This window comes from Sinocyclocheilus anshuiensis, unplaced genomic scaffold, assembly GCF_001515605.1.
Source record: "Sinocyclocheilus anshuiensis isolate Anshui unplaced genomic scaffold, SAMN03320099.WGS_v1.1 scaffold246, whole genome shotgun sequence".
NCBI classification, from domain to species: Eukaryota; Metazoa; Chordata; class Actinopteri; order Cypriniformes; family Cyprinidae; genus Sinocyclocheilus; species Sinocyclocheilus anshuiensis.
The window spans coordinates 2,654,940-2,664,335 of NW_015542356.1; positions in this window are offsets into that span (position 1 = coordinate 2,654,940).

Below are 9,396 nucleotides of genomic sequence, written 5' to 3' on the forward strand. Positions count from 1 at the left end.
AATGTATTTTTGGCTATTGCTACAAATATACCCCAGCGACTTAAGACTGGTTTTGTGCTCCAGGGTCACATTTATATTATATATAAATATATTTAATATGTAAACATAACATTTTTCGTAAAATTATCCATGCATGTGTGTGTATTCATATATACATAATAAATATACACAGTACACAAACTGAAAAAAAAATTATTTTGAATGCGATTAATCGCGATTAATCATTTGACAGCACTAGTTTTAATAAATAGAATAGCCTTTTACATTGTTAATGTGAAAAGACAATATAGATTTTTATTCAGGTATTGCGGAAAGCTGTGCAAGAATCATCGGGGCCTAAAAAATCCATCAGGCTAGAATGAAATGTTTGGAGCGGGAGAGTGAGGTGCAACGTTGCCGCAAGCCCTCCGGACGCTCCTTTGTCGAATCCGCCAGCCACGCCGTTCTCAAGCACGCCGCCTCTGCTCACTCTAGGCCGCTGCCACTCACTCTAGGCCACCGTGTGTGACGCTGTGTTTCGTTGTGAAGGCGAAACTACTTTGTTTGGCCTTACACATAATTATGTCCCCACTGGATGCAACGAATGCCTCGTTTATAATGGGTTTTATAATGGGATTTAATGTTTTTGTCTCGTCGCTCCGGCCGGACAGGGCATCACAGTATGGTAAGGGGCGTAACATTTCTGTCACACGCTTGAGGTATTCGGCCAATCATAACGCACTGAACGATGAGCTTTGTAAAAATCGATGTGTTTCAGAAAGGCGGGGCACAGAGGAGAAACAATAATGTAATCTTTTAAGAAACTTCTTTTTAGATCTGTTCACTGAAAAAAAAAAGCTTCTTCTATGGCATGACTGTGAAAACCCCTTTTGGAACCTTTGGAAAAGAATGTGTTTTTTGAACCTTAAACCGCATAAACACATTTCCTTACACCAAATACACAAAATAATGTTCTTTTTAGCAACAACATATGACCCCTTTAATTAAAAAATAAATAAATAAATAAATATAACGTGAGGACTTTGCCTTCTCATTTTAGAACACCACTGCATGCCACTGTTACAAGACCCCCGAACCCACCATCCAACCCTCCCACCTCAAACCGTTTCTTTCTTTATTATTTTAGTGCTTAATACCTGAATCATTTAGCATGTTAAAAAGGCACATTCAGTTGTGATGAAATGGATGAATTTTTAGTTTTTAGACAATGGATTTTGAAGGATAATTTGCTATAGGCAAAATTGTACACTGGCGAAACAGAGTAAGAGATTAAATTTGATCAGTGTGCACACATAAGACTGATTAGACAGCTCTTTCAAAAAGATTAAAATGGATTTTTGTCACAGGAGTCAGTTTAACCCAGTTTAACTCCAGTACTGGAGGGCTGGTGTCCTGCAGACTAGTTCCAACACTAACTCAAACAATAGGCTAATTACTGTGGTCAGAATTACTTGCAAATTATAAACAGGTATTTTTAATTATGGTGTAACTAAAGTTTGCAGGAGAGTGGCCCTTCAAGAGTTGATGAGCCCTGCTGTAAAGCTTGACATATGCAATAATATTCAGATTTTTAAATATTTTATTTTATTTTATTTTGATAGCATAAAAAGAAATCTAAATGTGCATATGTGTTTTTTCTTGAGTATAATATGTAATACATCAGGTTTTTATGGCTTACAGAGTAGGGTATAAAAATGTGGAGCTTATTCTCAATTTTATTCAGAGGCCCTTAAGTTGCTTCTTTCCAGTAAGTTTTCATCCTGAAATATAAGGTAAAATAAATTTGCTTTAAAAAATTAATTTTGGAAATTTTTTGGATTAAAATTGGAATTTGCATATCAAACATGAGAAAGTAGTCTTTATATAAATTGGTTTTAATGTGTTTTTTCAGAGTAAAATTTGAAGCATGAATTATGAAGATTCATAAGATTGTATTGACAATTTTCTTGCTGGTACAAAGGCTTCATAACCGAAGCTTGTCATAAAATGCTGTCTGCATGTTATCTGTATTTCTGGTGATCTGCAGTGTTTATAGTAGTATCATAACTCTTAGCTATGTGTTTTCTCTGCCACAGTTGTCAGTCTCCATTACTTGCGCTGTGACCCAACACTATGTTCTGTGATCCTATAATTGATTTTAGCTCAGATCCCATTTTCTCACTTTATCTGTTCAGAATATTAAAATATGAACAGTCCTTTGTGTTATAGGAATAAGCTAAGTTTTTATTGTTGGGTTAAATGGCAGAGCAGTCAGATATTGTATGCTGTGATATAAATCTTACCATATATCAGGCCTGAATTCTCCATTTTTCCATTTTACCTGAATTCTTGCACAAATCAAATACAAATACACTAAAATAAAGAAAGTGGAAAAAAAAGTGAAAGTGACGTGACATGTGGCCAAGTATGGTCACCCATACTCGGAATTAGTGCTCTGCATTTATCCCATCCTAAGTGCACACACACAGCAGTGAACACACACATGGAGCAGTGGGCAGTAAACATTATTAATGCATTAAAGGCACAGCAATAAAGGTTGTGAAATAATCTGATAAAAAATTAGCCATGTATAAAAAGTAGGTTGTAAACACTTCAAATGTCTTGATTGTTTGCTCATTCTAATTGTTATTCTGAGAAGTAAGTATGCATATGCATCTGGATATGTGTCCTGCATTTAAAAAGGATTCAACAGGCAGTCGTTTTTTTTTTTTTTTGTCATGTTATTTTTGAGATCTCTCAAGGACAATGTATGGAAAAAAAGCAGCTGTTGTCTCTAAATAAGATTCAATAATTCAATGTGTCTCCAAATATGGCAGACCTCAGTCACGGAGATAAGTAAAGGATGCAGACAAGTGTCCTAGATAAATATGAAAATCATGTTGCAGCGAGCATTTTAATGAGCCTTTTGTATTATTGAACATCTCAGAGTGATTTGACAGGGGCATAATTGCTCACTGCACATGTTCATTAATTAGTTACACGACACTGAGCGCACAGCACACATACAGTCAACATGTCAATAAAAGCTTTGGATGCTCTTTACATAAATCATATTTGCTGGACAAACAGATATACACTTTTAGCTGAAGTCATGTTATTACATCTGGATGCTCAAACAAACAAATACAACAATGTTAATTGAGCAACAAATTGCTTTCTTATAATTACCTCTGCACATTAAGTTCTAGAGAAAGAGAAAGTATTTTAACATTGAAAACAGGACATAATTTTAAGGCCTTCTCTAGTTGTTATATCTCAAAGTATGTTTATATTATAAGCAGATAAAAGAGGACACTTGGAAAGACTTTGATAGCGTAAATATAGAAATCAGAATTTGCAACATAACTGAGTTCCATTTATGAATACAAATTCAGGGTTCAAGTTTCTCCATAATTGGCAGTAGACTTATTAAAATCTGTCAAAGACTAACAAACTCAGGTGTCTCATTAATAATAATAATAATAATTGTAAAAATAAAATAATAATAATTGTAAAATATAATATAATATAATAGAGTTTAGTTAATGTGTTAGGTATCATAAAATACTTATGAATAATGCAATATTTATAAATTATAATTACAATAAGATACATACAAATAGTTGCTCATTTTAGTTTAAGACATTGATGCAGTAACAGTTGTTAACACACTAACCTGAAACTATATATAATATAATATAATATAATATAATATAATATAATATAATATAATATAATATAATATAATCTTTTAATTTTACTGCATTGCACTGAAATACCTTGAACAATTGTATATTTATAAATTACCATTAACTGTAATGTAAAAATAGTTTCATTTTCATTGTTAGTTCATGACATTAGTGTATTAACTGTTGTGAAACTGTCTGAAACCAAATATAATGTAATATATATCATTGTTAGTTTAGTTAATGCATTAGATATCATGAAATATCTTTGAACAACAGTATGTTTATCAATTATTATTAACTGTAATTAAAAAAGTTCATTGTTTTTCATTGTTGAATATAATATAATATAATATAATGTAGTGTAGTGTAATGTGTAATGTAATGTAATATAATATAATATAATTCATTGTTAGTTCATGACATTAGTGCAGTAACTGATGTTAGCAAACTGAAACTGAAAATGGATATATTATGTGTGTGAGGGACAAAAAAGTTAGGTATATTCCATCATGACCAGAAGAAGCTCTCAAATAGAGATATTTTGAGGGAGAATCTATCGCTATTATCACAGTCTCCATCCAAGCCATATATAAACCTGAATAATTCATTTACATGCTTTTTCATTTACAACTTTTAACAAGCATCAACAGCTGAGAGCGGCTCCTCTGCGTTTGGTTCATTTACACCTTTAAATTGAGAATCAACCTGAAATATGTCTGAAATGGGTTGGAATGAACCGCAAAGAAGAAGGAGGGGCCGCACTAAGACGTCCTCTCTTGAATGGCAACAAATGAGTGTCCCGGGGCAGAGCTTTCTTAGAGACAATGCAATCGACTACAGATTTAGCAACGAAGAATGTGATTGCCCCGGGGACCTGTGCAGCTTTTTAAACCATAAAGCGGCAAGGTTGTTGAAGAGAAAGCTCGGTAGATCATCTTCTAAAGACCGGGAGAGTAAAGCGCTGGTGCAGAACCGTGCAGTGGATGGGGCGATGGAATAGACAGGCCGAATTACAGAGTGTTAAATGACCTCCACTTCTGAGCGGATGGGGAGAGCTGGATAAAAGGGAGATACAAACAATGAGATTCCAACACATGAATGCTAAAAAGGTCTCTGAGCTCAGACTGCTCACCTTAACATTTTCCGCTGACAGTCAGCAAATATGAAAACAAATATCAGGACTTGAAGTCAGCTTAAATGCAGCTTATAACGTCCTCGATTTAGTAGACAAAATTCTCTGACTTCACTTAATTTGCATATAAATCTCTCTGAAGAGATCTTTCCGACAATCCACAACCTTTGAATGAGGTGATGGCGAGATCTCTCAGCTTTTCATTTGCTTTTCAATCATTTCAATTTTTGCCTCTTCTTATTTCCCATCTCCGTTTCAAATGCTTATTAAGTATTTGCATTTGTGCTTTTTCAAACATATTTCGGAGCATTCTTACTCTGCAGGTCATCTTCATGTCCCCCAACATACCTTAATATTTTGGATAAAATATTAAACTCATGAATTGGAAATCATACTGATTTTCTTAAGTAAATAAAGGCTCAGTTTTAAATAATTTCACTGCATTAGCTGGAGCACGGCTATTGTTTTTTGTCATGTTCTCAAGTGCTGCCCTAACTTCTATAAAAATGGCAATTTATAAAGTTTTCTTTGTCAATGTACAGACACTAGTGAGTTTTTCAACTGATTTGATGCATTTTATGAAATGACAAAAATCAGTATGACAGTAACAAAATTACAGATGATGATTTATTTCACACTCCTATGTAATATAACCTTCAATTTCTCATGAAAGCAATAACTAACTTGCTATTTATTTCCTTCATGTTAGATGTGATGGAAACATTATCTTGCCATTCACGCTTGAAAATAAAGGTTCTTTATTGTCATTGATGGCTCCATGGAGAACCTATCTACAGAACATTTCCATTAAACAAAAGGTTCTTTCAAGTGGAAAAAAGTTCTTCAGATTATTGAAATAGTAATCTTTTAAGAAACTTCTTTTTAGATCTGTTCACTGAAAAAAAAAAGCTTCTTCTATGGCATGACTGTGAAAACCCCTTTTGGAACCTCTATTTTTAAGTGTTCTCCAACAAATGAACTTAATCACATGACACTGACATGCTACAATTATACTTGAAATCATGACAAGTTGTGCATATACTAAATAGCTACTATGTGTTCCTTGTTAAAGATGACACTTTTCTAATCTTATTTCTTAAAGTATGTTCTCTATAAGTATGTACTAAAATGTGTCTCTTTTATGTGGTGGGGTGATGTTGCGCTAGGGGTTAGCACATGTGCTGCAGACCCCTTAGAATGGTGGTCATGCTGCGGATGCAGGATTGATTCTGCCTAGAAAATAAAAAACTAACAAGATGCTGAGGGTATGTGAACCACTAACTATGGCGGTCTATGTCTGCTTTCATATGGGGGGACAATTATGTTCATAGCAGAATGCTAATGGGTTTGCTAATTGTACTCAGGGGCTACATGCAATGCACAGTTTAACTGACTTATTTCCGAGGTAATTGGTGAATCTTACCATACACTGGATTGGGTAATCAGCAGACAATAGAACACCTGAGCCTCGCTCTCTGCCAATAGCCACTGTTTTGCAAAACAAAATGGATTGTTAAAGTACTGTAGATTTGTACAGTTTCATAATGCTACTGTGAATACAAACAAAGATTTTATATGGCTCATGGCACAAATGCAAATCAACCAATTTGCAACTTCCAACCAAACGTAGTTAAAGTCAATGCGAAATGCCATTTGCAACACATTTGATCATTTTGTGACATATTTCTGAGCAAAACATGATATTCAGTGAGGAACGATGTAGAATGGAAATTACATTAAATGCAATTACTTTAGAGTGCTTTTATTTGCTTATGTAGGACTTAAGTAGATCTGAAATCATGTAATTTCATAATTAGTTCTGAGGCACGTTTATTTGAAAGACTACAGAGAACAGCCATTAGTTAAAAGTTACAGTTTTCCGCCATTTTGGAGAGTAAACCCCAGAACTTAATCAACGTAATGAGCATTGTTTACGTTGTTGCGCACACTTTCGCTGAACGTAATCAGTGTTCTTTATGTTCAGTAGACAGCAGGTGCATGCTGAACGTAAACAACGCTCATTACGTTGATTACGTTCTGGGGTACTCTCCAAAATGCGGAAGGACGGTAACTCGGGGAGAAGAATTGCTGAATAAATTGTTTTTATTGTTTTCTTTGCGCACAAAAAGTATTCTCGTAGCTTCGTAAAATTATGGTTCAACCCCAGAAGTCAGGACTATTTTACCGATGTCCTTGCTACGTTTCTGTGCCTTGATCGTGGTAATATCATTGCTGTCTATGGAGGGTCAGAGAGCTCTCAGATTGCTTTTTTCTTATTCTTCTTATGCATTCCTCTGTGCTCAATGGTAGTGATTAGGGAATAGGCTACAACTCACCACTCAGTGTCTACACCATAGTTAACTGCAGTCAAGTCATCTAAAATGCAGTCTGGACCCTGTTGTAAAGACTAGCTTGGACCAAGATGAATTTCCATGCTGGTTTAGCTGTGGACCAGCACCAATCATTCTGCACAAAAATAAATAAATAAATGGCACAGCCTGGTTGTTCTGAAACAACATACTGTACAGTATGCTGGTTTCAACAGGGTAAGACCATATTTTTTTCCGTGGATAGTATAGTAATCCCTGGTGTATTTATTTACAATATGAGCACATTTGTTCAACTGCGACTAGCAAATTCTCCTTTTGCTCAGATTCCTCCTTGACCCAGGGCCAATTACTTGAGTAATGAACCTATAGAAGCCCTAATGTATTAAGCAAGACTGTGATTCATATGCAGAAAGAGAGGGTATATTTTAAGTAAGTCGTTACCCTGGTGACGCATGAGCAAATTTCAGTCAATGACATAAAATATAAATCACACGGGTGGGGAAAAGAGGGGGTAAATTACAGTTTCATTACACAAACTTCTCATCAGAACATATCAAACCAATCCCAGTCTAAAGACCTGTCAGGTCTATGATTACAGGCTTTTACCATTTTATATTGTCTTCTTAATCAAAACCACTGGATTTATTTTTATGATATGCAAATTATGCTTTAGCTTTTTGATGACTGCCTTGCAAACTTTTTAACATTATACTAAAGCAATATTTGATATAGAATTGCATTATGAATGAAAAGCTAGAAATAGCCTGGGTGGAAAAAAACTGATTTACTTTGAAACACTGATGTTTATTGGACAGTTGATGAAATATAATAACAATAGCTCACTATGAGATTTAATCTGCTGTGGTGTGGTTTTTCAAAGCGCATATAGCTTAATAACCTGTTTTTTATCAAATGATGCATGCAAAGAAATTTGCTGTTGATTTTTATGACAAGGCAACTGCAGACTTAAGAAATTGGAAAAATAGTAATTTTGATAAGTATAACTTTAAATAAGTATTTTGATAATTATATATTATAGTTTATTAAACAATTATAGCACGAAGTATTATTATAATAAAGTTATTTACTTGTAAATTTATTATATTCTTTAATGCCATATATTTATATATATTTGTTTGTTTCTTTCTTTCTTTCTTTCTTTCATTCTTTCTGATTGTATATTTGTATGCAGGAAAGCAGCAAATTTGGCACCTTCAGTATTTGATCAACTGGTATATTTTGTTTAAAAAACATAAATTAATAAATATTGTGCCAAAATATGGTGACTGTAAACCAGAATATTTTGAAATTAAATATTAGATTATCAGTTTTATATATATGATATGTAAGCAGTACTAGTAGATGCCTCCAGCATCTGAATCCTCTGCTTTTCGTAGGTTGTTGACTGCAGAGTTGTGCTCATCTTGAGCTTCATTCTGTGTTCCCTGACAAGAACAGGTATAGTGTAACAGTGCATGCAGGGTCGTAGGTCACTTAACAATACCTGCTCTACTCCCTCAACAGGTCTTGTAGAAGGTGGGTGGTTTGGGATACAGGCAGGATGGAAATGTGTGTATAATTGTAGTGCTTTGTGAATGTGTGTGTGCAAGGTTCAGCAAAAATCTCTTTGTTTCCATGGTATCCATAGCTTTTTTTCTTCAATTATTGCTTGGGGCATTGATAAGGTCAGTCACTCAATGCTACTATATCACAGGGTTTTGGCAGAGGGTTTTATTTCTTTTGAGAATGTTTCTACTGTATGTAAGTAACCAGTTTTGGCATTAACTAAACATTTATACCAATGAGATATAAACTCTATATCCATTGCCATTTCTTAGTTTTAACCGAATCTCACATTGGCAGAGCTGAAGGGTTGTTTGAATGTAGTGTAAAAAGACATGGAATCTTTTTTCTTTTTGTTAAAGGGGTGGTTCACTGTTTTTTTTCTAGGCTTGATTGTGTTTATGGGGTGCAGTCCGTGTAAATAAGTGTAATGTAATGGAACAGTTCATTGTTGGAGCTGAGCTGTATGAGAGAGAGACAGAGAGAGAGAGAGAGCGCGAGATGCAGAGCGTGTGCAGAGCAGGAACAGTATTAAGAACCGCTGCTTTAGAACATTTATTTTGAAGCTTGTGAATCCATTAGAATCGTTAGAAGACAGAATCGCGATTCATATATGAATAGATTTTCACGTGCACCTCTAGTTTTCTCTTCCTCTTCTCTAAAGCAGCGCAGCATGGCCCCGCCCCCTTTGCTGCCTTTTCCC